This window comes from Salmo salar, chromosome ssa18, assembly GCF_905237065.1.
Source record: "Salmo salar chromosome ssa18, Ssal_v3.1, whole genome shotgun sequence".
Lineage (NCBI taxonomy): Eukaryota > Metazoa > Chordata > Actinopteri > Salmoniformes > Salmonidae > Salmo > Salmo salar.
The window spans coordinates 61,069,644-61,094,353 of NC_059459.1; the positions used below are offsets into that span (position 1 = coordinate 61,069,644).

The 24,710-nt window shown below is 42.6% G+C and overlaps 1 protein-coding gene and 1 non-coding gene across 2 annotated transcripts in view; one reads left to right on the forward strand and one right to left on the reverse strand.

Annotated features, from left to right (window-relative positions):
- The window catches only part of LOC106577616 (Kv channel-interacting protein 4), a 210,419-nt gene that overhangs the window by 124,894 nt on the left and 60,815 nt on the right, over window positions 1–24,710 (forward strand). The gene's annotated exons all lie outside the window — the stretch shown is intronic.
- Window positions 20,395–20,470, reverse strand: trnat-ugu (transfer RNA threonine (anticodon UGU)). The gene has a single exon. It is a non-coding gene; the product is annotated as a tRNA-Thr (tRNA).

Sequence of the window (24,710 nt, forward strand, 5' to 3'; positions counted from 1 at the left end):
CATATGTTGGAAAAAAATCTATATGGCCATATCACCCAGCACCATGTCCACTTCCTTTTTATGCTCCCCATGTCTTTCCCCACTGTTTTTCAGCCACCTCATATTCTTCAGCGAACTTTAATCAATGGTTATTTTTTGTGGTACCTTGCCACTGAAGGATGGTAGCCTAGCCTATACTGTAAATCAGAAGTACAAAGCTAGTCCTTCAAAAAGGTTTCTTGCCCTCTGTTAGCGACCAGGCTAAGACAGATGGAACAGCGAGTCAATGTTATCAGCAGCAGCACACTGTCCTGAGTTCAAACCCATGGCTTTTGTGTGAATGTCCACCTGCAGACAATGCCTGTCCAGCTGGCAGCAATTGGTTGTACAACTGATTGGACCCATTGACCTCCTGTATCTGTCAATAGAGCCATGAGTATTGAAAACCAATAGCAACTCATTGTGTAAATGGATCAATCAATATATGAGTGAGGGGTTAAGGCCATCTGTGTCTCCTGAAGTCAGGCGATTTCTGATTATTGTGTGTGATGGTGTGGAGCAAGCCGTTTTGACAGCAAAAATAGCCACAGGGCACACTGGCAACTTGAGTGTTGTGAAAATAAATCACTGTCACCTGTTCGAGATGAACAATTCTCACAAGGAGTCCTGGCGCTTGAAGTGAATCAAAATTAAGGAGGCCTATGTAGCCCCTTGGAGTGAGCGATAAGCCTATTGTCAGACCTAAGGGGTCTTGTGCTTTTGATGTAAGCACGCGGCATCTGTAGATGTGTACTTGTGTGACATTCTCCATTGTGTGGGTCTGCAAGATCCAAAGAGGCCACTAAAAGCCAATTTATTCTTGATCCGAAAATGGTGTCCGAGGCATTGTATGGAGGGTGTGACGCAAATGTTGTAGCAATGCGGAGGGCTCCGCATTGACATGATTGGTTGACTGTAGGTGGGGGTGGGAGGTCCTGTATAAACACTAACTCACTTCCTTGACAACAGCTCTGCGAACCGCAAAAATTATGTTTGATCTGACTTTTGCGAAGGCCGCATTGCAGTAAATGCTATAAGGCCACTGCCGAGGATTGACCATGCATAGCCTTTAAGAAATATGTCTGCATTGTATGAAATATGTCTGCACTACATTAAGTCCCTCCACCATTAATTGCACATGCAGCTCCTCTATGGGTTTCATCGGTTCATAGTGTCTAATTGCCATCCCCTTCACAGGCGATGCTTCTGTAAATATGACGGACTCATTTCAACGCGCTCCCAAAATACAACAGCAACCCAAACACCAAAGCTGCTCTGCATGCCTGAGCAGACCGCTTCAGGTGTTGCCTAATTACAATGCTGCACGCTCCTGAGCTGATCTGAAAACGCGCAGAAGATCTAGTCTTTGCCTTTTTGCCTGTCCAACGATTTTCAGCATTTTGATTGATAACTGCTGTCTCCTCTTGATCCTGTAGTTTAACACCAGCTTAAATTCCACGCTGGGCGCCTGAGGAAAGATAACAGCTGTCGAAAGTTTAACTTCTATGGGCTACGTGGGATGCTAGCGTCCCACCTGCGGGACACAGCCAGTGAAATATCAGGGCGGCAAATTCAAAACAACAAAATGTCCTAATTCAACTTTCTCAAACATACAACTATTTTACACCATTTTAAAGATACACTTCTCCTTGATGTAACCACATTGTCCGATTTCAAAAAGGCTTTACAGCGAAAGCAAAACATTAGATTATGTTAGGAGAGTACATAGACAAAAATAATCACACAGCCATTTTCCAAGCAAGGACATGTCACAAAAACCCAAAACACAGCTAAATGAAGCACTAACCTTTGACGATCTTCATCAGATGACACTCCTAGGACATTATGTTACACAATACATGTATGTTTTGTTCGATAAAGTTCATATTTATATCCAAAAACAGCATTTTACATTGGTGCGTGATGTTCAGAAAATGTATTCCCACCAAACCACCGGTGAATGTGCATATCAATTTACAAAAATACTCATCATAAACGTTGACAAAATATATAACAATTATTTAAAGAATTATAGATAGACTACTCCTGGATGCAACCGCTGTGTCAGATTTTAAAATAGCTTTACGGAGAAAGCACATTTTTCAATATTCTGAGTACATAGCTCGCCATCACAGCAAGCTATACAGACACCCGCCAAGTTCGGGGTCACCTAAACTCAGAATTAGTATTATAAATATTCTCTTACCTTTGCTGATCTTTGTCAGAATGCACTCCCAGGACTGCTACTTCCACAAGAAATGTTGTTTTTGTTCGAAGTAATCCTTATTTATGTCCAAATACCTCCGTTTTGTTCATGCGTACAGAGCACTATCCAAAGGCATAATGCGCAAGTGCGGTACCAGAGACGAAAAGTCAAAATGTTCCATTACCGTACTTAGAAGCATGTGAAACGCTGTTTAAAATCAATCTTTATGGTCTTTTTAACATAAAATTGCGATAATATTCCAACCGGACAATAGCATATTCAGTCAAGAAGAAAAAGAAGGAATTGCGCGCTCGCGGGATCGCGCATATCCAATCCCTTTGTCCATAGGCAGTCCACTGATTGACTGAGCTCCTATTATCTGCCCAGTGACAGGAGAATGCTGAAAGAACTTTCTGAAGGCTGTTGACAGCCAATGGAAGCCTTAGGAAGTGCAACGTGACCCCACAGAAACTGTAGTTTCGATAGAGAATCAAAAGAACTACAATTCTCAGACTTTCCACTTCCTGGTTGGATTTTTCTCAGGTTTTTGCCTGCCATATGAGTTCTGCTATACTCACAGACACCATTCAAACAGATTTAGAAACGTCCGAGTGTTTTCTATCCAAATCTACTAATAATATGCATATTCTAGTGTCTGGGCCAGAGTAGTAACCAGTTTAATTTGGGTTTTGGAATGAAAAGGCATAAAAACATCAGTTACTCTAAATTTTAAAGTTCTGATGCAAATGAATTTGCCCATTTGACAAAGACCATCCCACTGGGAACGGTGCTTATTCATCGATTGCTGGCTATTCATGATGCAATTTCATGATTTCATTCCCTGTGCAAACGCAACTCTAGCTTCCAAACAGAAGCACACTGTCGATGTAGAGGACTGTCTTTTACCTCTTCCTGCAGGGCCCGGTCAGTCCAGACACCTGGTGATAAGACCCCCCCATGCGAATATGACAGGACGAGGGCAACGAGAGACAGCCATGAGAGAGAAAATATGTAATCTGTCCCCAAAATCAATATCTTCGCCTGCAGAGACAGAGGAACAAAGGCCTCAGGTTTTTCAGTGGCACATGTGCTCCATGATAAGGAATCAGTCTCGGAATGGAGAGGCACTATCCATCGACGAAGCCGAGTGACATTTTCAGACACTGGCTACTATAGATGCACTGGAAGAGAGATGTTGCTGGAATATGGGGACTGTATTGTATTCCAACAAAAAAAGTTTCACCAGGTTCACACACACTACCTGTTATGTCAGTTGACCCATGTCCTCCATTGGAATAAAAAATTGAACGATCTATCAAATCATAGGTTAATCTGTAATATTGATGGAAGAACACTCACTCTCTCGCTTTCTCTCCCTCTTCCTATCTTTCTCGTGCTCGCTTACCCTCTATTGGGGTCTGAAACAGTCTCCCAAGTGTTTATCATTTTTGCTATGGTTCCGTGAATTGGCACCATTTGGCGTCTAGAGGTGCGTGTTGGTGACTGAATGACTTACTGCTCTACTGTATTGTAGGATAGAAATTGCAGCTGTCGTGTCTTTGGCTATGCCGGATTAAGTGATATGACATGCTAACTTATAAAATGATTTCTCTGTAATTAATATTACCTGATTAAGCTAATCATGTAAATGTAATTAACTAGAAAGTCGGGGCACCACGGAAGAACGTTTATAGAGCTGTTATCTTCCGAATAAACTCTTAAAATACTTTGTAATATTTTACATCGATAGCAGTCAATATTAACCCTTGTCTTATTTTCAGTCTCATAATGAAAGTTGTAAATTCTTGGCTATCTTCACGAACCCTGGCTAACAAGTTGAATCAGCAATACAAAATTGGGTTTAATTATTTATTTACTAAATACCTAACTAATCACACAGAATTACAAATACACAGAATACAATGATGTCATACAGAAAACGTCCCGGTAGACGGAACAGATATGACGGCTGGTTACACAAAGGAAAGGGGGTTGGGCTTGAATGAAAGAGCGGGAAGATTTAGGAACAGAGAAACAGCAGCTATGCTATCGTAAATACATTATCTTATGCATTCTAAATTACCGGCCATTTGGAAAAGGAAAATGCAATAAATATCTACTCTGAGCTGCGCTTCGGTAGATTGGTCGTAGATGCTGGCCGGGTTGGCCAACAGATCTTCCTGGCCGGAAGAATGTCAATGGTGGTCAATTGGATACGTGGTGGTATCTTCGTCTGGTTGTTAGACTGGATCCGTCGTCCGTCCTTTCCTAGCCCACGTTACAGCGGCCGCTGCTAACTCAACGGCTAGGAAGTAGCACTTCTGTAGTGAATAAGCTCAAAGTTCATACCAGTTCATACCAGAGCTCACGCCGAGGTTGGCTTAGTTCTGTACTTGACATGTGTGTCCTTCTAACGTAGAGGCTGCAGACCTCCCGTACTGGAACCACATGTTATCTTTTCGTCAAAGGCTTATATAGTGGAGAGGGGGAGGGAGGTGTTTCATCGTTTATAACCCCTGTCTCTTCACAGGGTTGGGCCACTGATCGAGCAGGGCACTTTCCTTATGAAAACCCAAATCTCTCATTCGGAAGCTAAAATTACATTTCATCTCCTAACAAACATTTTCAATATCAAACATTTCAATTGCATAACAATTCCATGTGACTCTGATAACTAGAGGGCGTATACTTTCTCAGATACAGTTTATGTCGTCCTGTCATCAGTCATAATGTCTCAGATGACAACCGAACTGACATACATACTCATTACGTTCCCAAGCATATTTCCAACTGGTTTTATTAACAAAATATGTGGTACCTTTCCCCATTTGTTTGATGTTCCCAGACTCTCTATATTTAACACAGGCTATTCAAGTCCTTCAGTAGATTCAGAGAGGGGAAGGGAGAAAGGTATTTATGGGGGGGGGGGGGGGGTCATAAACCTTACCCACAGGCCAACGTCATGACACAGCACTGCTTCTAGCTCTTAACCAACTTTGCAGTATTTTTTGTTGTTGTTGTAATTTCTTGCATTATTAGCCCAGAATGTTTTTTGTGTTATTACATATAGCCGGATAAAACTTTTGGATATCAGAGCGGGGGTAACTTACCAGCATTCCGATCAGAAATATGATTTTCCCAAATTGGATCCTTTGTTTGTACCCCTCAAGGCAATTGAACTTATCCCGGAGGCTGCTCCAAGACGCCGCCCGGCGGAGAAAAGGTATTCGGAGTGGACTTCTAGTCCGACTGAGGAGGCGTGCACACCATCCACCACTTCTGATTATATTACTCGCTAATGTTCAGTCGCTGGACAATAAGGTAGACAAGCTCAGGGCGTGGATATCCTTCCAGAGAGACATCAGAGACTGTAACATACTGTTTAAAGCAATCATGGCTCTCTCCGGATATACTGTCCCCATCCATACAGCCAGCTGGGTTCTCAGTACATCAGGCAGACAGTAATACAGAACTCTCCGGGAAGAAGAAAGGCGGAGGTGTATGTTTCATTAACTATTCATTGTGTGATTGTGATAAGGTAAAGGACCTTAAGTGGTTTTGTTCACCTGACCTAGAATACCTCACAATCAAATGCAAGACCGTATTACCTCCCAAAATAATTTTCTTTGGTTATAGTCACAGCCATGTATATTCCCCCTCAAGCCGATACCACAACGGCCCTCAAGGAATTACACTAGACTTTGTGTAAACTGGAAACCACATCTCCTGAGGCAGCATTTATTGTAGCTGGGGACTTTAACAAAGCAAATCTGAGGAAAACGGTACCTAAGTTCTATCAACACATTGCCTGTAATGCTTGTGCTTCAAAAACTCTTGACCATTGTTACTCTCCCTTCTGGGATGGCTACAAGGCCCTCCCCACCCTCTCTTCGGCAAATAAGATCATGACTTCATTCTGCTCCTCCCATCCTATAGGCAGAAACTCAAACAGGAAGTACCCGTGCTAAGGTCTATTCAACTCTGTTTTGACCAATCGGAATCAATGCTTCAAGATTTTTTTTATCACGCAGACTGGGATATGTACTGGGTTGCCTTTGAGAATAACATTGGCATATACACGGTGACGGAGTTCCTTAGGAAGTGTATAGGGGATTTTGTTCCCACTGTGACTATTAAAACCAACCCAAACCAAAAACCGTGGATTGATGGTAGCATTGGCGCAAAACTTGAAAATGCGAACCTTCGCATTTAACCACGGCAAAGTGGCTGGGAATATGGTTGAATACAGTTATGCCCTCCGTAAGGAAATCATACAGGCAAAACGTCAGTACAGAGACAAAGTGGAGTCGCAATTAAACTGCTCTGACACAACGTACACTACCATTCAAACGTTTGGGGTCACTTGGAAATGTCCTTGTTTTGGAAAGAAAAGCATTTTTTAAAATCAGAAATACAGTGTAGACATTTTTAATGTTGTAAATGACTATTGTAGCTGGAAACGTCTGATTTTTAATGGAATATCTACATAGGTGTACAGAGGCCCATTATCAGCAACCATCACTCCTGTGTTCCAGTGGCATGTTATGTTAGCTAATCCAAGTTTATAATTTTAAAAGGCTAATTGATCATTAGAAAACCCTCTTGCAATTATGTTAGCACAGCTGAAAACTGTTGTGCTTATTAAAGAAGCAATAAAACTGGCCTTCTTTAGACTAGTTGAGTATCTGGAGCATCAGCATTTGTGGGTTCGATTAAAGGCTTAAAATGGCCAGAAACAAATAACTTTCTTCTGAAACTCGTCAGTCTAGTCTTGTTCTGAGAAATTAAGGCTATTCCATGTGAGAAATTACCAAAAAACTGAAGATCTCATACAATGCTGTGTACTACTCCCTTCACAGAACAGCACAAACTGTCTCTAACCAGAATAGAAAGAGTGGGAGGCCCCGGTGCACAACTGAGTAAGAGGACAAGTACATGAGTGTCTAGTTTGAGAAACAGACGCCTCACAAGTCCTCAACTGGCAGCTTCATTAAATAGTACCCGCAAAGCACAAGTCTCAACGTCAACAGTGAAGAGGCGACTCCGGGATGCTGGCCTTCTAGGCAGAGTTGCAAAGATAAGCCATATCTCAGACTGGCCAATAAAAAGAAAAGATTAAGATGGGCAAAAGAACATAGACAGGACAGAGGAAGATTGGAAAAAGTGTTTAATTTTAAGTTTGAGGGATTCGGATCACAAAGAAGAACATTCGTGAGACGCAGAAAAAATGAAAAGATGCTGGAGGAGTGCTTGACGCCATCTGTCAAACATGGTGGAGGCAATGTGAGGGTCTGGGGGTGTTTTGGTGGTGGTAAAGTGGGAGATTTGTACAGGGTAAAAGGGATCTTGAAGAAGGAAGGCTATCACTCCATTTTGCAATGCCATGCCATACCCTGTGGACGGCGCTTAATTGGAGCCAATTTCCTTCTACAACAGGACAATGACCCAAAGCACAGCTCCAAACTATGCAATAATTATTTACGGAAGAAGCAGTCAGCTGGTATTCTGTCTATAATGGAGTGGTGGACACAGTCACCGGATCTCAACCCTATTGAGCTGTTGTGGGAGCAGCTTGACCGTATGGTACGTAAGAAGCCAATCCAACTTGTGGGAGGTGCTTCAGGAAGCATGGGGTGAAATCTCTTCAGATTACCTCAACAAATTGACAACTAGAATGCCAAAGGTCTGCAAGGCTGTAATTGCTGCAAATGGAGGATTCTTTGACGAAAGCAAAGTTTGAAGGACACAATTATTATTTCAATTAATTTCATTATTTATAACCTTGTCAACGTCTTGACAATATTCCTATTCATTTTGCAACTCATTTCATGTATTTCTTTCATGGAAAAGAAGGACATTTCTAAGTGACCCCAAACTTTTGAACGGTAGTGTATACAGTACACATTTCTATCTTATTAATGACTGTTTGTCCAGGAGGTCTTCCACCTTTTGGCTTTGGTAGTGCCCTCAAGTGGCCTGAGGTTAAGACGTTAAATGTTATGCCACTATGAAAATGATTATCGTTTTGGAGGTTGTTTGGAAAACTAAAATCCTGGTCTAACCTTGTCAAATTATTAAAAAGGATGTGCATAATTTTGTAGGCTTATTGCAGTCGAGGTGTAATATTGCCTTTGTTCTGTTGTCATTTACACTGTTAGCTTGACATTTTGACATCAATAAAAACACATTCCCATCTCCAGTGAGAACCCAGCTGAGTTGACTTTTGATAACAAGCCATTTCTCTGTGCAGTGTACCGTATCTTACTCTATCAAGAGTAATCGTGAAACAGGTATATGTCCTTAGTGCCTCTCCTGCAATAACACAAATCTGACATTTGAGATCCCTTACTCCCAGGGGCCTTTTAGAGTAATATTGTCACTGAGGACATCTTAGCACTGTGAATGAAACACACATACTGCCAATGAGCACTCACAATACCGTTTTTATTAAGTACAGTAGCCTATGTTTGGTGGATAAAAAAAATGGCACCATGTGAAATTATTCATGCGAGAAGATGAAAATAGTTTTCATTTGTTCTTGAATTTGCATTCCGTATAAGAGCTGAGTAAATTTGAGCAAAATGGTAATGAAAACGGGTATAGATTTGTCTTCATAGGGGACTTACTGTATTAGATGTAACAAAGGTGCTGTCAGTCACGAGTTATCTTATTTTTTGCCTCCATGTGGCTGAACTGTTAGTTGAAAGGATGGTTCAGTGGGTAGATGGAGAACAGCTCAGAAGAGTTCATAAACCATAATAAAGTCGGTGGTATTGTGAACAGTTCTATAGCAGCCCTGTAGGTGGGGGTATGATCACTGGCTTTTTTTCTGGAGCGAGTACACACGCACAGCGCTAGAGGGTAGTTAGGTTATGAAAAGCTACATTGCTTTTCCCATCTACCTCCTACCCACTTCAGTAGATTTCTGTTGAATCAAATGGATCCTAAATGTAATCAGTCACATTTAATGAGCTAGAGTAATCAATTAGCTTTTTGCTCTTGTTGGGAAAGGTTCCTGTTTCAAATGAAGTGACCCTCGCAATCTACGGTTCAGTTAGACAGAGGCTTAAACAACCATTAATATATGTTACAATCAGTCACTGAAATGAAAGCGGCTATCAGTAGATTGAACTTTCCACTTTCCTAATTGACTGTTGGCTATAACTGAGCGTATGTTAATCTATGGCGCCGTTGTCCCTGTCGCTGTCCGTTGTCCCTTCAAATGGACTGTTTCTCATTACTATCTCATTATTATCACATGCTCCAATGGGGAAATATGCATTTATGTAAATTAACAACTGTCCCAGTATCCAATAGTTGTACTCTAACCAAGTTTAGACCAGTATTCACAGGGTTTAGCCTACTCCTCTTCATGTAGTAATATTAGAGAACTGTACTGTATGTTCATAGGTCCCACTAGCCTAGTGTCTTTTGTAGATTGACCTGATTGTTGATTGTCCTATTTGGGGTAATTAATATGTACAGTACCAGTCAAAAGTTTGGACACAAGGGTTTTTTCTTTATTTTTACTATTTTCTACATTGCAGAATAACAGTGAAGAGAAACTATGAAATAACACTTATGTAGTAACCAAAAAAAGTGTTGAACAAATCAAAATATTTTTTTGATTCTTCAAAGTAGCAACCCTTTGCCTTGATGACAGCTTTGCACACTCCCTCTCTACCTTCCCCTCTCTACTTCTCACTCTCTACTCTCTCTCTCTCACCATCTCTCTCTCTCTTTACTGCCCCCTCTCTACCTTACTTTGACATTTTAGTCATTTAGAGACTTAGTGCATACATTTAATACTTTTTTCTCTCCGCACCTCCCTCTCTATCTCCCTCTCTCTCATATACCTTCCCTCTACCTCCCCCTCTATCTCCCTCTCTCTCATATACCTTCCCTCTACCTCCCTCTCTATCTCCCTCTCTTTCTCCCTCTCTCATACCTTCCGTCTCTACCTCCCTCTCTATCTCCCTCTCTCTCATATACCTCCCTCTCTATCATATACCTTCCCTCTACCTCCCTCTCTATCTCCCTCTCTCTCATATACCTTCCCTCTCTCTCTTTGTTTCTTTTATGCCCTCGCTCGCGCTATCTTTTACATGTACTCCGTCCCTCCCTCTGCCTCTCTCTCCTCTGCCTCCCTTCCTCTCTTTCTCTTCCTCCCTCCCAGACTCCCTCCCTCCTTTGCCTCCCTCCCCTCTCTACATCTGAGCCAGAGTGACTGTCAGAGGGATCATAGCAGTTCATTCACTCCTCATCCGTAGCTCTTAGAGTATTCTCCCTTGACAGAGAGAGATACATACGTAGACAAGAAGAGAGTCGAAGAGAAAGAGGCACTCTTTAAAAGGACTTTAGGAGCCACGTTATTATCTTCATCACTCTTCCTCTACTCTCTTACTTTTTAACGAGACTAACATTTTCTGTATGCCTCTAGCAGACTTTCTGGGACTCTAAGGCAGACTCCTTATCCACCCGTTCCGCTTCCAACCCACCCAGTTTGGATTTGGGGAGTGAGCGGGCGGTAGGCGGGTGCCTCGGGGCGCCCAGCCCGTGTGTGTGGGCGCGACGGCGGTGGAGTGGGCGCGGGGGAACTGGAGCGCCGAGGGCGCGGCCGGGGCTCCCGAGGGCGAGGAGGCCGGGTCGGGGTCCGAAGTCGGGGCTGCAGGGTCTGGGCATGGTGGCGGTGGCGCCATGCTGAACATGGTGTGGGAGACTGAGGGGCTGCAGACGGTGGGCATCGTGGTGCTGGTGTGTGCCTCGCTCAAACTGCTGCACCTGCTGGGGCTCATCAACTTCTCCGAGGGTAAGAGAGAGATGGATAGAAAGGAGAGAGACAGCGATGGAAAACAAAGATAGTGAGGGGCTTTGAATTGTAGTATACGCGAGAGATATTTGTCCATTGGTGGCTCTCCTAACTTGATTATAATGTGTTATTTTGGTATGTAATATGTTTTGTATTATATTGCTCCTTTCTTGCCAATGAAGCTTGTTTGATTTTGTTGTTGAGTGTCTGAGAGCAGTTTGGGAAACTTAAACTGGTGTAGCCAGCCACAAAAGACCGGGGTGGTCAACTACTGTGTAAGGGTGAATTTACATTAGTAATATATGCGTAGTGAAAACTATCCCTGTTCAACATCATTTGCAACTGTTCTGTTTACACTATCCTTACTTTAGCCTTGGATGTGGTGTAGCCAGCTATTAGCATACCGTAAATACCATAGTATATAGACAAACAAAATCTAAACCATATTGCACATAATGTTGCACACTTGATTAATGCAACGATTCGCAAATGTGTGGATATTTTAAAAGCCTTCCATTTTCAATTAAGAGCAAAAATGCTGTGTTCTGGTTTTAAGGTCATCTTTGCAGGGATGTGGTGTGGGACACGTGTAGTTTCATTACACTGTACCACTAAGAGGAGTATGTGGTTTAGATTTCTCCCACACTACCTCCGAAGCAGGGTTTCCGTTAGCCGGTAATTGACGGCTTTTGGCTCAAATAAAATATTTGCCAGCCAAATTGATTAGGAGAAAAAACAATCCAAATTGCAGAATGCTTTTTATTCATTTATGTAAATACCAGTTGATGTATAAACATTTGATTGTCATTCTTATTGGTCTATAGGTTAATTAGCCAAATTTGGGGGAATTAAATTGGGGCGTGTATTTTCTTTAGTCCATCATGTATCTTATTGATCACAGCATACAGAGCCTATTTTTAGCAGAAGATCACTGGTCAGACAATGCTAGAGCTGCTGCAGCTTCTCTCCTCTGCTGGAGTGAAATGTGCTTTTATAATTGTGCAAGAATTCTAAATGTGATTGCGTGTTAAACAGTTTTTATGGCCACGATTTAAAAAGAGCTTCTATTTTTATTTCTCAACTGCTAATTGAAGCACGCCTCCCATTCGAGTGCATAGGCAACGGTAGGCTGTCAGCGCATCCCCCAACCGTCTTTGTATTGTGAGCTGGAGGCAGTATGCACTTAATTGTTTGAAACCTGAACATTTTACTTCATATTATGAGGCCTGTCTTACCTTGCTTCAAAGAAGTCTAGGCATAATCTGACCATAGAAACATGGGGGCAATTATTTAAAAAATACTTCCTCATATGCCATTGAAACCATGCATTTCTCTCCTGTTGTATTTGTTTTCATATGAACTTTCTTTCATTGTCCAGAAGCCAAAGGCACAATCATAGTCTTATTAGCAGCCCATCCTAGTTGCATCTTTAGATTCACCCTCTAAGTTTCTAACTGAGATTTTCATCCATCACATATGGAGCTGCTCTCATCAGGTGCGCTGTTTAGAGTTTTTGGCTAAATTTAATTTTGGAAAATGTTTGAAAATTGTTTTATTGGCTGCTTCATTACAGGAGTTGCATGTTCTGTTAAGATTAATTACCATAATCGTAATGTGATTTTTGTATTCTGAGCACCGTGTATTCTCCTGGGCAATTTGGCCAGCAACAATTTTATTTGGGAATACCGGCTAACGGAAACCCTGCTCCGGAGGTAGTGTGGGAAACAACTCTCAAAGAGATTTTAATCTAGATTTGTCTCTTTATGCTACAAAAGTATATTTCCTGGGACTAGCATGTGTCGTGTAAAGAGAGCATTAAGAGATACCGAATTAGCTGAGGAAGATACAGGTGCTGGAGGCTTAGTCAACTCAGACATACTGTAATTTATCTCCAGTTGTGGTTTATATTGGCCTACAGGTCAAGAGTGCCTCTTGAATTTAAGTCGTTCTGCATTTTAGGTTCATTAAAACATTTTGATATTTTCAAGGAAAATTGTGGGAGGGATTATTTTTCTTGGTGCGTGTGTACTGTATATGCGCTTGTGTAGTCATCGCTGTATTGCGCTGTGTGCTTACATACGCAAGAAAGTGCCCTTCTCCTCTATGCTGTAGTGTGTTGGCTAATCATAGGATGTGTGAATTACTATTATAAGCTCTGTACACATCTCATTTGGTGTACACAAGGGACATCATTGCCACTCAGATGTTACTAAGTAAGGGCAGACTGTTGAACTGAGCACAGAACGTGGCATGACTAAATAAACTGTTTAATTTGGCAGAACAGTTGTCTAGTAGAAATGTTTAGTAAGCACTTTTAGTTTAGTTAAAGACCATCCGTCAGGCTATGGTTTGGTAAACACACTTTAGACCGTAGTTAAGACTATGAATCAAATGTTGGCGGGTCCTTGTATTCTCATTCACATGTACATAGGAAATAGTGATATGTTCATTAAAAGCTAAAAGGCTGTTTTCACTGTTTTGAGAGAGAGACTCAATTGCCGTTGCTTAATCTATATCCATTGTGGTCATATACAAACATGCTTTCAGTTACTCTCTTTTATTGTTCCTAAGAAGTTTTACAAGCAGATTCAAGTGTGTCTAATAATTTATATATTATTTTTTTTATGTCACCAGGGACACTAAATTAGGTTGATATACTGGAGGTAAATCTTTAGTCTATTTCTTTGAAAGACAAGTGTCCTACTTTTCAGCAGTGGTCATTGTATCGATCTGTTGCTGTGGTGGTTGGATAAAGAAAATGTATCAACCTTCACAGTGTGTGGTATGAACCTGCGAAAACCAGATGATGTGGTCACTATCATAAATCAGTTCACCCCAGCATAATCACCTTGACAGGATGTCGGGTGGCAAAGCTTTTAGACCGCCTGACAGTTGGTCAATAACTACATTGACGTGTTACATCTCCAATCCAGTCATGTTTTGGAGTGGAATGGTGTTTAGGCAGTCTTGCAGATGTCTGGTATTTGGGGGTAGAAGTGATGGACTTATATTTTAGAAATTCACCATAACTTTTGTTCATTTTAGAATTCTTGTTCAAGGAACAGTTGTACAAAGAACAGTGTCTTTCTCTCCTTGGTGAAAGATAGATGCTTGTCCCTTCTCCTTTGCCTCGCAGACTCAACCATAACCTGAAATTGATTAAACAAATTGAACATGTACTTCATTCTCATTGGAATCATACTGGGAGTGTGCTCAGAAGTTCTCATTGTTGTCCATTACAGTGCCCCATAGGAACATCAGTTATGCCACTGTCCAGTAATAGTACTTTAGGCCTATATCTGTCATCCACAGATGACCTAGCATACACTCACTGCCCAGTTTATTAGGTACACCACCCCGTTCATGTAAATGTATCACTCCTACTGACAGTGAGTCATGTCGCCGTGGCTATAAAGCAGGTGGACAGGCATCAAGGCATTCAGTTACTGTTCGACTGAACGTTAGAATGGGCAAAACGAGTGACCTAAGCAACTTTGAGCGGATCCAGTATCTCAGAAACGGACGCCTTCCTGGGCTTTTCCACAAATGACAGTGTCTAGGGTTTACCGAGAATGGTGCGACTCAAACAACAAAAAACATCTAGTCAGCGGCAGTCCTGTGGGGGAAAACAGCTCATTGATGAGAGAAGGCGAAGGAGAATGGCAAGAATTGTGCAAGCTAACAGGCGGGCCACAAACAGAAAAATAACTGCAGAGTACAACAGTGGTGTGCAAAACGACATCTCGGAAAGCACAATTCGTTGATCCTTGTCACGGATGGGCTATTGCAGCAGACAACCACACCGTGGTCACGAATTCACCAACACTGGACAATTGAGGAGTGGAAAAACATTGCCTGGAACATGACAGCGAGTTCAATTTACTTGAGTGGTCTGCTCAGTCCCCAGAGCTCAACCCTATAGAACATCTTTGGGATGAGATGGAACGGGCTGTTCGCAGCATGAATGTACCGCTGTCCAATCTGCAGAAACTTCATGATGTTACCATGGACCAAAACCCCTGTGGAACGTTTCCGACACCTTGTAGAATGCCCCAAAGAATTCAGGCTGTTATGGAGGCAAAGGGGAGTTCGACCTGGTACTAGGTACTGGGTGTACCTAATAAACTGGCCTATGTGAGTCTATATTCCCATTCATTACTATATTGGAGCTGGAAATGTCCCTTCCTTTCCAGCAGGAATCGTGTACAGTATGACCCAGGGAGTTTTCCATTAGTATGCTCGGATCACTTCTGAGCAACACCAGGCAGTAAACTGGGTGCCATCTGCAAAACACACAATTTCTCCTATTGCACTTCCATGTTCTGGAAAGATTAACTTGAACATTGCATCAGGCACTGGCTGCCCCACCGGACCCAACACTGTGGATACTTTATACTTCTAGTTGTAATTCTAATTTGTGGTTGGCTAAACTATATTGTCTTCAAGGACAAGACGGGTCATAAAAGACGCTGGCCGTGTGCAGTACATCACCTGCTGGGTGTCGATGAACTTTGGCATCATTACTTTACGACATGAATGTCAGGAAATCCAGAAGATTTCAAGAAGTTTCTTCAAGTGAAGTTGCAAAAACCATCAAGCACTATGATGAAACTGGCTCTCAAGAGGATCGCCACAGGAAAGGAAGACCCAGAGTTACCTCTATTACAGAGGAAAGGTTCATTAGAGTTACCAGCCTCTGAAGCATTTATTTGCGCTGCAATTTCTAAGTTCACGTAACAGACACATCTCAACATCAACTGTTCTGAGGAGACTGCGTGACTCAGGCCTTCAGGGTCAAATTGCTGCAAAGAAACCTCTACTAAAGGACACCAATAAGAAGCAGAGACTTGCTTGGGCCAAGAAACACGAACAATGCACATGAGACTGGTGGAAATCTGTCCTTTCGGTCTGATTAGTCCAAATGTGAGATTTTTGGTTCCATCTACCATGTCTTTGTGAGACGCAGAGTAGCTGAATGGATGATCTCCACATGTGTGGTTCCCACGGTGAAGCATGGAGGAGGTGTGATAGTGTGGGGGTGCTTTGCTAGTGACACTGTGACTTATTTATTTAGAATTCAAGGCACACTTAATCAGCATTGCTACCACAGCATTCTGCAGCGATACGCCATCCCATCTGCTTTACGCTTAGTGGGACTATCATTTGTTTTTCAACAGGACAATGACACAACACACCCCCAGGCTGTGTAAGGGCTATTTGACCAAGAAGGAGAGTGAGTGCTGCATTAGATGACCTGGCCTCCACAATCACCTGACCTCCACCCAATTGAGATGGGATGAGTTGGACTGCAGAGTGAATGAAAAGCAGCCAACAAGTGGTCAGCATATGTGGGAACTCCTTCAAGACTGATGAAAAAGCATTCCAGGTGAAGCTGCTTGAGAGAAGGCCAAGAGTGTGCAAAGCTGTCATCAAGGCAAAGGGTGGCTACTTTGAAGAATCTCTAATAGACAATATATTTGTTTAACACTTTTTTAAAATACTGCATGATTCCATCTGTGTTACTTCATAGTTTTGATGTCTTCCCTATTATTCGACAATGTAGAAAATAGTCAAAAAAAGTAAAACCCTTGAATGAGTAGGTGTGTCCAAACTTTTGACTGGTGTTGTATATGTTTTTTTTTAATCGAGCATACCCGACCGCTTGGCGGCGTCGACATGGTCCTAAAGCACACAAAACTCGTTTTATATCACATTCCAATTATAAAATTGGAGGGGGGACAAAAATGCAATTTCAGAATGTGAAAGTTGCACCCCTGATCATTACACAGGTGCACCTTGTGCCGGGGATAATGAAATGCCACTCTAAAATGTGCATTTTTGCCTCGCAACACAATACCACCGATGTCTCAAGTTTTGAGGGAGCGTGCAATTGGAATGCTGATTGCAGAAATGTCCAGAGCTGTTGTCAGAGTATTGAATGCTTGTTTCTATACCATAAGCCGCCGCCTCAAATTATTTTTGAGAATTTGGCAGTACATCCAACTGGCCTCACAACTGCAGACCACGTGTAACCACGCCAGCCCAGGACCTCCACATCAGGCTCCTTCACCTGTGGGATTGACTGAGGGGGTTGCTGAGGTGTATTTCTGTCTGTAATGAAGCCCTTTTGTGGGGAAAACCTCATTCTGATTGGCTGGACCTGGCTCCCAAGTGGGTGGGCCTGCCCAATCATGTGAAATCCATAGATTAGGGCCTAATGAATTTATTTCAATTGACTGATTTCCTTATATAAGCTGTAACTCAGTCAAATCTATGAGGTTGTTGCATTTTATATTTTTTGGTATATTTTCAATAACAAAAAATATTGTTTTTACAGCTGTTTGAAGCTGGTGAACCAAAACCGAAAGTTACTTTCAGAAGTCATTCTACACTGAGCGAACAGTGTAGAATTTTAGCAACCAGTAAGTGATTTCCACTAGATAACACAGCTACAAAGTCAGAACAGCTTTCACTCTTTCACAACAGATGCCGCTCCGGTGGAAAAATCTATATGCGAATATCACAGCCAATCACAACACTGGCAGTTAAGTAATACAGTGAAACACTATCAATCCACTATTACTGCAGACATTCTGTATTATGGACCTTTTCTGAAATTACAAAGAAAAAATGTAAAACAACTTCTGTGTAGCACCTTTAACTCAATTGAAAATGTTGCTGTCAAGGACAATAGATGTAGAGTAATATAGGTATATGGCCAATATACCACGGCTAAGCGCTGTTCTTTCGCACAACATGGGGTGTCTGGATACAGCCCTTAGCCGTGGTATATTGGCCATATACCACAAACCCCCGAGGTGCCTTATTGCTATTATAAACTGGTTATAAATGCAATTAGAATGTTTTGACATACCTGTGATATACAGTCTGATATATCATGGCTTTTAGACAATCAGCATTCAGTGCTCGAACCACCCAGTTTATTATAATAATAGTATATACACATAGCAACACATGCATATTGGTTCTCAATTAACTTACTATGCCAGGATACATTTGTATTTATTTTAAACAAATACACATCTAGGCCTATCTGTATGTAGTTGGGCAGAATTTCCCAACATCCAATTACTACAATGTGTGAATAGTGGATACACCTTGTTTAGCTAAGATTCACTGTTCATTTCTACACTCGAGCCAAAATCCACTTCCATTACACACAGGGATGTTTCGTCAGCAGACTAAATTAGTCTTATTCATGTCATTATCATTCAGCATCACGGCCAAAATGACCAAAGGTCCAGTAAAAAAGAAACATGGCTTCCAGACATTTTCATTTCTTTGCTAACCTTGTCCTTTGGTGTCTTACATAACGTTAATGTTCTCTCTGCGGTTTATTTTGGAGGCTGGGATTTGAAAGGGGTCTGTGGCAGAAATGGTGCTTCGCCCTTGGGCTTTCAGCAGAGTTTGCTAGTGGTGCCAATGCCCTGGTTTGGTCAACCTTTTGTTTTCACTGTAACCTTTTTACACTTGCAATTACAGCTCCTTGTACTCCCTGTACGTGTTTGCTGTTCTGGTACATATGACACAATATCTTTATCATGGGACGTTCTAAAACTATGAGAATTCAAGGGGTATTCTTGGTTGAATTTAATGCAATGTTTACTGTATAGTCAGTATGGATAGGGTGTGTGTGTGTGTGTGTGTGTGTGTGTGTGTGTGTGTGTGTGTGTAACTAAATTTTTACGTGGCATGCAGTTTCGTGTTGATTGACACGTTTATCAAAGTTAAGTGACCATGTGAGCTTTGGATCCTTTTGTTGCCTTAAGTAGTGTCCCTTTTAAATTACACCACATTGTTTCAGTATGTTGCCTCCTCTGACTGAAAGTATTGGACTGTAAGAAAATAACCTCAGCAAATCCTCTCCCTCTCTCAACCAAGTCACTTAAAGTTTATTTACATCTTTGCAAATAACCAATAAAGTCTCAATTAATAAAACAGAAATGTTGTTATTTTCTACTGCCATAAAATCTCTACTTGTCTGTAAGGGGAAACCTCAGCACATCTGTTAAATGCAAGATGATGATAAAGAGATGTCTATAGACAGCGCTGGAGTGATTGACATGACCTTTCCCAGGGTGTCCTGACCCATGGTCCCCTCAGTTGTCTTTAGCGCTCATCAGTGGGAGGGGAATTTATTGAAACGGTCTGGACCGTCCCCGTCAATTAGGATTACAGTGGTACAGACAAATAAAAGTAGCACCCTGCTGATCAATACTGATGAAAGTATCCCAGTTAATCAATTCTGACAGGGGAGAGTGACAGTGATGAGGTGAATTCGTTTTGGATGATTGTGACTCCTAAGGCCAATAACAGATTGGGCTACAGACAGATTTTCAAGTTGTAGGTGGTTAAATGACCTCGGTTTCAGAGCAATGGGGAAAACAGTAATGTATCTCCATAATGCCATTTGAATTCAGTGTGACCATGTAATAAGTCTTACAATGTTTGAGGTGTTGGACTGTTAGACTGACTAATTTATTCAAGACCGTAAGGGCTTCGCAGTGTTGCCATGCATTAATGAATTCAAAACCTCTGCAGTTGTTATGCTTTTATGGCCCATATCACAGACTGTAAAATTCTTATTAAATTAAACTATGGTTGTTGTGAAAAATGTATGAAGTATTATCTTATTTTTGTTTTCTCTTGAAACTTTTCCATTTTGTTTGAGGAGCTTTGAAGCTGACTGCCTGAGGCCTGAAGTAACCCATCCGTTATTTATTATTCAATCAAGACAATATAGGGAATACTGTCAATCAGCACTTTGATAACGTGAATTATCGAGTAAAAGAAATATGTTTTCCGTAATTATGCAGAGGAGGTAGGTGTTCTCATGCATTATGCAAAGATGGATCAGATATTTATGAATTCGTTTTTTTGTTTTGTTTTCCAGACGGATATCCCTGAATGTCAGAGTGTTTTGTCTGGCTTTGAAAGTCTTTAACCCATACGTTTTAAAGTCTGCACATAATGTTGTTGTGAGTGAGTTCATGCCATTTTAGTTTGAGTTGTGAAAGTGCTGACTGGTCTAAAGTCACTTCATTAAAGGGGATGCCACCGCCTCAGGGCACCACTGCTTTATGTATGAAACAGTGAAAACTATCAGCCATACAGACAGGTTTGTAATTTGCCATAAGACTGATAAAAGGGACCATCCGTAACAAAGGAATCTGCAGTTTTATTGGATACATCATAGGCTACAACAATACCAGGGAGCTTTGTGGTATCAGCCAATGGGAATGCTCCCAATTAGAGAGAGCTCTTTACAATTGAGTTATTTAGCAGACACTCTTAACCCAAGAAACTTACAGTAGTGCAGCATACATTTTCATTTTTTTACTGGTCCCCTGTGGGAATCGAACCCACAACCCTGGTGTTACAAGCGCCATGCTCTACCAACTGAGCCACACGGAACCACCTTTTCATAGAATTCTGCAGTGGCTTTCAAGTTTGCAGGATATAAATAATGTTGTCACACAACCACTGGCGTGGGCATGAATGGGGTGAACCCTTTCATTGCAAGTGAAAGCCTCTGCTGTGCTTTCACTTGCTGTAATCCGTCACAAAACCAATTGTAACTCAGTGCTGTTGATTTGTAATGGACAGGCTCCTTGAGTTTAAGTTGTGAGACTCAATGAACCCCAACTCTGCATCGGTTTCCAAACATTGAACACATGGCAGTTGAGATTTTAGGGCTGATATACAGTGCATTCGGAAAGTATTCAGACCCTTGACTTTTTCCACATTTTGTTACATTACAGCCTTTTTCTAAAATAGATTCAATTGTTTTATTCCCCCTCATCAACCTACACACACTACCCCATAATGACAAAGAAAACGCAGGTTTTTAGAAATCTTTGCAAATGTATTAAAAACCAAAAACTGAAATATCACATTTACATAAGTATTTAGACCCTTTACTCAGTACTTTGTTGAAGCACCTTTGGCAGCAATTACAGCCTCAAGTCTTCTTGGGTATGATGCTACAAGTTTGGCACACCTGTATTTGGGGAGTTTCTCCCATTCTTCTCTGCGGATCCTCCCAAGCTCTGTCAGGTTGGATGGGAAGCATCGCTACACGGCTATTTTCAGGTCTCTCCAGAGATCGAGAGTTGGATTGGTTTCAAATCTGGGCTCTGGCTGGCCCACTCAAGGACATTCAGAGATTTGTCCCAAAGCCACTCCTGCATTGTCTTAGCTGTGTGCTTAGGGTCGTTGTCCTGTTGGAAGGTGAACCTTCTGCCCAGTCTGAGGTCCTGAAAGCTCTGGAGCAGGTTTTCATCAAGGATCTCTTTTCTCCGTTCATCTTTCCCTCGATCCTGACTAGTCTCCCAGTCCCTGCTACTGAAAAACATCCCCACAGCAAGATGCTGCCACCATCATGCTTCACCGTAGGGATGGTATTGGCCAGGTGATGAGCGGTGCCTGGTTTTATCCAGATGTGATGCTTTGCACTCAGGCCAAAGAGTTCAATCTTGGATTAATCATTCCAGATAATCTTGTTTCTCATGGTCTGAGAGTCCTTTAGGTGCTTGTTGGCAAACTCCTAGCGGGCTGTCATGTTTCTTTTACTGAGGAGTGTCTTCCGTCTGGCCACTCTACCATAAAGGCCTGATTGGCGGAGTGCTGCAGAGATGGTTGTCCTTCTGGAAGGCTTTCCCATCTCCAAAGAGGAACTGTGGAGCTCTGTCAGAGTGACAATCGGGTTATTGGTCACCTCCCTGACCAAGGCCCTTCTGCCCTGATTGCTCAGTTTGATCAAATCAAATGTATTTATATAGCCCTTCTTACATCAGCTGATATCTCAAAGTGCTGTACAGAAACCTAGCCTAAAACCCCAAACAGCAAGCAATGCAGGTGTAGAAGCAATGTGGCTAGGAAAAACTCCCTAGAAAGGCCAAAACCTAGGAAGAAACCTAGAGAGGAACCAGGCTATGAGGGGTGGCCAGTCCTCTTCTGGCTGTGCCGGGTGGAGATTATAACAGAACATGGCCAAGACGTTCAAATGTTCATAAATGACCAGCATGGTCAAAAAATAATAATCACAGTAGTTGTCGAGGGTGCAACAAGTCAGCACCTCGAGTAAATGTCTACCGCTCCTGCTGTCTCTACAGAGTTGAAAACAGCGGGTCTGGGACAGGTAGCACGTCCAGTGAACAGGTCAGGGTTCCATAGCCGCAGGCAGAACAGTTGAAACTGGAGCAGCAGCACGGCCAGGTGGACTGGGGACAGCAAGGAGTCATCATGCCAGGTAGTCCTGAGGCATGGTCCTAGGGCTCAGGTCCTCTGAGAGAGAAAGAAAGAGAATTAGAGAGAGCATACCCTTATTCACACAGGACACCGGATAAGACAGGAGAAATACTCCAGATATAACAGACTGACCCTAGCCCCCCGACACAAACTACTGCAGCATAAATACTGGAGGCGGAGACAGGAGGGGTCAGGAGACACTGTGGCCCCGTCCGATGATACCCACGGACATGGTCAAACAGGCAGGATATAACCCCACCCACTTTGCCAAAGCACAGCCCTCACACCACTAGAGGGATATCTTCAACCACCAACTTACCATCCTGAGACAAGTCCGAGTATAGCCCACAAAGATCTCCGCCATGGCACAACCCAAGGGAGGGCGCCAACTCAGACAGGAAGACCACGTCAGTGACTCAACCCACTTAAGTGACGCATCCCTCCTAGGGACGGCATGGAAGAGCGCCAGTGACTCAGCCCTTGTAATAGGGTTAGAGGCAGAGAATCTCAGTGGAGAGAGGGGAACCGGCCAGGCAGAGACAACAAGGGCGGTTCGTTGCTCCAGAGCCTTTCCGTTCACCTTCACACTCCTGGACCAGACTACACTCAATCATATGAACTACTGAAGAGATGAGTCTTCGATAAAGACTTAAAGGTTGAGACCGAGTCTGCGTCTCTCACATGGGTAGGCAGACCATTCCATAAAAATGGAGCTCTATAGGAGAAAGCCCTGCCTCCAGCTGTTTTCTTTGAAATTCTAGGGACAATTAGGAGGCCTGCGTCTTGTGACCGTAGCGTACGTGTAGGTATGTACGGCAGGACCAAATCGGAAAGATAGGTAGGAGCAAGCCCATGTAATGCTTTGTAGGTTAGCAGTAAAACCTTGAAAACTGCCCTTGCCTTAACAGGAGGCTAGCACTGGCGTAATATGATCAATTTTTTGGGTTCTAGTCAGGATTCTAGCAGCCGTATTTAGCACCAACTGAAGTTTATTTAGTGCTTTATCCGGGTAGACGGAAAGTAGAGCATTGTAGTAGTCTAACCTAGAAGTAACAAAAGCATGGATTAATTTTTCTGCATTATTTTTGGACAGAAAGCTTCTGATTTTTGCAATGTTACGTAGATGGAAAGAAAGCTGTCCTTGAAACAGTCTTGATATGTTTGTCAAAAGAGAGATCAGGGTCCAGAGTAACGCCGAGGTCCTTCACAGTTTTATTTGAGACGACTGTACAACCATCAAGATTAATTGTCAGATTCAACAGAAAATCTGTTTCTTGGGACCTAGAACAAGCATCTCTGTTTTGTCCGAGTTTATAAGTAGAAAGTTTGCAGCCATCCACTTCCTTATGTCTGAAACACAGGCTTCTATCGAGGGCAATTTTGGGGCTTCACAATGTTTCATTGAAATGTATAGCTGTGTGTCATCCGCATAGCAGTGAAAGTTAACATTATGTTTTCGAATGACATCCCCAAGAGGTAAAATATATAGTGAAAACAATAGTGGTCCTAAAACGGAACCTTGAGGAACACCGAAATTTACAGTTGATTTGTCAGAGGACTGATATCTTTCCGACAGATAAGATCTAAACCAGGCCAGAACTTGTCCGTGTAGACCAATTTGGGTTTCAAATCTCTCCAAAAGAATGTGGTGAACGATGGTATCAAAAGCAGCACTAAGGTCTAGGAGCACGAGAACAGATGCAGAGCCTCGGTCTGACGCCATTAAAAGGTCATTTACCACCTTACATTTTACATTTTACATTTTAGTCATTTAGCAGACGCTCTTATCCAGAGCGACTTACAATTTGGTGCATTCACCTATAATATCCAGTGGAACAACCACTTTACAATAGTGCATCTAAATCTTTTAAGGGGGGGGTTAGAAGGATTACTTTATCCTATCCCAGGTATTCCTTGAAGAGGTGGGGTTTCAGGTGTCTCCGGAAGGTGGTGATTGACTCCGCTGTCCTGGCGTCGTGAGGGAGCTTGTTCCACCATTGGGGTGCCAGAGCAGCGAACAGTTTTGACTGGGCTGAGCGGGAACTGTGCTTCCTCAGAGGTAGGGAGGCGAGCAGGCCAGAGGTGGATGAACGGAGTGCCCTTGTTTGGGTGTAGGGCCTGATCAGAGCCTGAAGGTACGGAGGTGCCGTTCCCCTCACAGCTCCGTAGGCAAGCACCATGGTCTTGTAGCGGATGCGAGCTTCGACTGGAAGCCAGTGGAGAGAGCGGAGGAGCGGAGTGACGTGAGAGAACTTGGGAAGGTTGAACACCAGACGGGCTGCGGCGTTCTGGATGAGTTGTAGGGGTTTAATGGCACAGGCAGGGAGCCCAGCCAACAGCGAGTTGCAGTAATCCAGACGGGAGATGACAAGTGCCTGGATTAGGACCTGCGCCGCTTCCTGTGTG